Source organism: Lolium rigidum, chromosome 1, assembly GCF_022539505.1.
Source record: "Lolium rigidum isolate FL_2022 chromosome 1, APGP_CSIRO_Lrig_0.1, whole genome shotgun sequence".
NCBI classification, from domain to species: domain Eukaryota; kingdom Viridiplantae; phylum Streptophyta; class Magnoliopsida; order Poales; family Poaceae; genus Lolium; species Lolium rigidum.
Window position 1 is genome coordinate 355,466,174 of NC_061508.1, and position 5,432 is coordinate 355,471,605.

Here is a 5,432-nt window from a genome sequence, read left to right on the forward strand (position 1 = left end):
AGTTCCCATAACCTGAATAAAGTCAAATTTTGTGACTAATCAAATAGAAGTACATGATAGGGAAACGGGAGAAGACGGGATGGAGTGGCTCACCGTGGCGGATGTATGAGTTCTGCGGCAGATGCTAAGAGATGGTGTGGCGATGCGAATAATATAGGCTGAGGCGTAGCACTAAGGACTTCTTGTATTCCTCCATCAGTTACCGGAACAGTTGTTTCTTGCGGTAATCGCAAGGGAGAGGAAGAAAGAGCACTATGGTGAACTGTTCTGGACATTGATTGAGAAGTAGAAGAGACAGCGTTGTGTTAGTCGGTCGATTCAGAATTTCAGATGCTTTGATGGGGAAGAGGAACGATTTTGGGCTGGGCTGAAGAATAAGACAGGTGAGTTATGGGCTGCAACATTAGTTAACAGTATAATGGAACCAGTATAGCCTCTCCACAGCGATTTGACATTCCTAGCCGTCCGATCGGCACATCTGACGGATAAGATGGTCGTTACCAATCCGAACGGGCTGCTCGTTCGCGAACCTGTGTGCCTTCCCGTTAAAAAGGCTTTTATGTCCTCCTATTGACCCATTTTCGTTCTAGGGCTGCTACTCCCGAAATTAAGTTACGTACCAGCACAAAACTTGGGCCCCAAAACGGTTTATGGGCCTATGCACTTGGGCTTCAACTATATCGGTTGCAGGAAAAAAATCCTCTTTCCCCTATGAACGCCTCTTCTCCTCCTCCCGAAATCGTCCTCCGCCTGCACCTCTGTTCTTCATCCTCCTTCGACGTGTGCCTCTGTTCTTCCTCCGCCTGCGCCGCCTGCTACCAGACCAGGATGAACTGCCAAAGTAGGTACGAAGGTGACGATCTTGCGCTTTAATCAAATTTCAGTATTTTCGGTCTGATTTCAGGCGGATTTCTAGATTAAAGCATTCAGCAAATATGTTTCTCTCCGCCTTCGCGGACGGCCAACCTTGACTCCCGTTCAGGCCGTCCAGTGGGCTCTGTTCAACGGAATCGGCAAAAGGGCACCAGGCCCATCCGGATCGGAAGACCGGTTCTCCTTCCACACGGGTTAATTGTATCTCCTGCCGCCCGTAACCGTGGATTGATGACGCTGGTACCGTCGTAATCATGGATTGATGACGCTGGTAATTTCGACCCATTCTTCAATCCTGTAATTATGCTCCGTCCTTTGATTATGACGATTAATCCGAGCGTTACTTTCACTTCTCCCTTCTCTCCCATACAAATATGTGGACACAGCGAACATCTTTCCTCACTACACCCATCTCACATTGGACATCTCATTAGTCATCCGACATGCTGGTTGCTTAGGTACGGCTTTTCTGCTTTCCTGCAATCATAATGTTCTTCATACATGGTTACAGTATAGCAAAAATTACGTGCCTACATGACATATTCTTGCTTGCTTTCTTCTTCCAGGGATTGTTGTCGTCGTATTTTCCAGATTATTATTCACGGATTCGTCTGACCAGTGTGACCTTCATTATTATTTCACAATGGCTGCTGGACAGGTTAATTTGCTGACACATTCTTTAGAAATTATTTGTTGTTCATTTCACCATTTGAACTGGCTTCATGTTGTGTTCTACTGCATAATTTCCAAAATTTACCAAACATTTCCATCTAAAGACATCCTTCTAAGCGTCCGACCTAGCTTTCCTTCTCAGTGTAACCCTGCATATATCACAGGATATGCCTCTGTAGAAAAGATGACAAAGCGTTCTCGAGCACGAACTCAATTGAACGATCCCGTCCAACCACGTTTTTTCGCGGCTCAAGTAGTTCTGGGCCCCAAAGTAAGAGGGCAAGGATTAATGAACCAATTGCTATGTCCAATCCCAATTTTCCTAGAAAAAGAAGTACGTTTGTTCAACTCTGCATACGCTTTTTCAAAAGATTTTGTTTTTGCTATCTTAGTCTTAATGGTTCCATTGCTGGTTTTGTCTTCAAACTAACTTACTGTTATTTGTTTCAGGGATTGGCCCTCTCGGTTGTTTGGGATTTTTTATTTAGTAACTGCTGACACACAGTGTTTGACCTTCATTTGTGACGATGGTTGATGTACATGTACTCTCGTTTATGCAAATTTAGCTCTTATTACTCATCTGTTGTTAACCTTTCTTATCATTTTATTTACATGGCCATCACATTTCTGTTAGAGGGTATTAGTAGTACTACAGAAAAGTGCCATATGCCTCGCTACTTATTCTTTTCCAGAAAGAATGGCAAGCTGAAGAAGCTGGATGCTATGCGGAAGAAGCATACACAATCTTTGCACCTCCTGAGCAGCCTAGAAAGGTGGAGTCATCTTTTTCCACTTTGGTAATACCATTTTTTATCAGTTCATGAGTTGTAATGGTGTTTAGCATTACTGTATTTTAACTCTTTATGTTTTTATTCGAGCTGTTCATCCTACACTCTTATAATACCTTGTTATATTTTCCAAGATAAGTGTAGTTCGTACCATCTTACTTTGATTCGTAGGAAACAACATCCATAGGCTATAGGTTTCTTATGTACTCATGTACCGTGTGTGTATGGAGACAGTTAGAAATTTTCCTTTTTGCAAGTTTCTACATATTCTTGGAGATACAAATTTTCGATTATTGCACATGGATCTCTTGGAATTCTAGCTCCAATTGTTAGGTTTTAACATTCTAAATTTAATCTGTGGACCATTCTTTCCCTTTTATTTGCGTTCTTTGGTAAAAAAAATGAAGATTTCCTGCTTGTGTTATTTGGTAATGACTTCTAGATCAGTAAGATGATTACCTCATCCTATCCCTTTGTCTAAAGGTGCTCTTAACCCCTGACCACCCAGATTGCCCTCTGCTTCCTAGGTACATAGAGAATCATTCACATCTTGCTTAAGGGTTTATGTAAATCCTTCTGTAACTCTGTAAGGGTATAATAACCTGATGGAGAATTACAAGCAACATGTGGTCAAGCTACAGGGAAAACAGAAGGTTATTCTTGTGGTGCTGGCCTTTAAGTGTCGATGAGACCTCCCATTGTTGCTCATCGGTGAATGTGGTCATCCAAAGAGACTAAGCTTCATTATGTTCCGTCAGATAAAGAGAGGGAGACCTTTAAATCTTCTCATGCTTGTGGACTGACTATCGATCAAGGTATAAACTTTTCCTACTCTGCATCCCCATACCCCAAATGGTGTCTCATTTTCGATATCTTGCATCTCTTTCGTTCTTGATGCCTTTTGTTTAGGGATTTCGTTCTTGATTCCTAAGTTCCCTCTCCTAGCTTGCAAGCATTTTCGTTTCTCCTTCTCTCTTTTATCTCCATCTTGTTCTTTTTATTTCCCAAGGATCATTGCGGTGGTGGCCACGGTGACGGGGAGAATGATCCTCCCTAACAGTTCTTCAATTCCTCATCAGCGCTTCGCCCAATGGACGCTATGTATCCGATCTGCCCGCGCCCGCTCCTCCCGTATAGATGAGCCACATCGTTCTACCGTTCCGCATCCCCCAGTATGCAAGCGATCCTGGTAAGCTAATTACAGGCAATTTTCTTAATTTTGACTAAAATATTCCCTATGACATACGCAATCTTATTCTTAACAGTTTTTTTTTATTTCTTATTCTCACGTTCAAGAGCTTGCTGGTTAACTCTATGATCTTTGAGAACATGTTTGATCACATCACCTTCAGTAGATCAGCATCTGCACATGAATTCAATGGGCTGGAGCACTTGTCCTTGATTTAATTGACCAGGTGGGATTTCATTGTCAGTTAGTATTTGGTAGGATTTCTGCATGGTATAATTTTTATCGGCTCCAGCTCAATTCTAGATCTTGCAATTCATACAGAGCCCTCGGCTGGCACTGCTCCCAAAATTAGAGGTATATCTAAGGTAATGATTCTGGGTATGTGCTTTATAGGATACAAACATCTTGGTACTATCGCCCATGTTCTTCATGCCTGATGTATGGGGGCGATGGCCTTGACATCAGATTATAATTATAAATATATATGTTGTTTGTTGTAAAAAAAATGCAGTGTATTCAGAGACAGATTGTATTGCGGTATGGTTTACCCCTAATGTGTACCTTTTCTTTGTTAGCTCTCCGTTGGTAGACATGTATGATTATCTGATCTCTAAACTGTTTCATCTGACTTTCTAATTATATGTGACATATATCAAGTGTGCTTTGACAGACATATTATAGAAACTTCAACATCTAAATTCTTTAGAATATAGTTTTATATCGGTTCATATCTGATCATACCTTTTTTATCTTTTACATAAGAAATCTTTGCCTTGTCCAGCCACTGAAACATTTGAGTTGATAGTTCATTTTGCCTAATGCTTGTGGGGAACATTTTGATCTATTTCACCCGTGAGATATATTAGTTGATACTATGCAATTTAATATGGATGTCTCAGTTGTATCTTAGAAAACTTCTTCAGGGCTTAATATTGTTTCTCACTTTTGTTGTTGGGTTTCCAAGGTGCTCTGGGGATTTGTAGACTTATATGGTAAAGCCTCTGAATGTTTTCTTCAATATGTGAACTTTATTGTGCAGCTTGTATTTCTTAACTCCTATAGTTACTGTCATCTATCATAAAACTAAATTTATTTCATACTACCTCATTGTCATGAGGTGGCAGGAACAGGGTCTGCTGTTGTGACGTGGCTACAGGAAGGCAGCAGAACATAATATGGCCTTTCTTTCGCCAAAATCAAGTAAAGCCCCGGCCCAAGAAATGCAGCAAAGCAAGTCGTCTTTGGTTTGGAGCGAAATTCCCGGATGTGTTGCATTTCATTTTATCATGGTGTGCTCCCATGATGTACACATGTCCACCACAATGACCACCGAGACGGCTGCAAAAAGACCATCTCTCGAAGTCTTTAAATGGTGTTGTGTTACCTTTTTTCCAGATAGCACAACATTTGCACTTTATTGTGTCAAAATAAGAACACATTGTTATAAAAAATTGGACATTGTTTCGAGTTCACATGTACTCCTCCCTGAGTGTTTGATTTTAAATGAAATCTGCTAGATTGACAATCCTCTACCTTGGTAGAACTATAGATTGTTTCAAGCCATTATAATACAAGATCTATGGTAAATTAATGAGATTATGATAGAAGTTACAGCCTTAGGTTGTGTCAGGCCATACTAAACATTAACTCGGTGTACCAATTTACTGAGTTAGTGTGCTTGTTATAGGATATTTGTGATTCATTATTTGTTACGATGTGTCATCTAACGTATCGATGTGTCATCTGACGTATCTCTAATTTAGACTGAATAAATATTTTTATAGCTGAGATCTTTTCAAATGATCAGTTAGTTACTTTTCGATGGATGGGCGCAGCAACGCGCGCCTTCGTGTTCTAGTACTGAAAGAAAACATACGGAGCAGAGCGAGCTGTAGGGTCAACTTGCACGG

At 40.8% G+C, this 5,432-nt stretch overlaps 1 long non-coding RNA gene across 14 annotated transcripts; it reads left to right on the plus strand.

Annotated features, from left to right (window-relative positions):
* The first annotated feature begins 733 nt into the window (after positions 1-733).
* Positions 734-5,076, plus strand: LOC124702444. Of its 14 annotated transcripts, none has more exons than XR_007002517.1 (10): positions 747-1,144; positions 1,260-1,331; positions 1,440-1,531; positions 1,710-1,879; positions 1,996-3,148; positions 3,343-3,522; positions 3,630-3,748; positions 3,844-3,887; positions 4,487-4,514; positions 4,640-5,076. It is a non-coding gene; the product is annotated as an uncharacterized LOC124702444 (long non-coding RNA). The 14 variants fall into 14 exon arrangements; XR_007002516.1 differs by having other exon boundaries at positions 4,647-5,076; XR_007002492.1 differs by having other exon boundaries at positions 734-845; positions 917-1,144; positions 3,844-5,076.
* Positions 5,077-5,432: the final 356 nt, after the last annotated feature.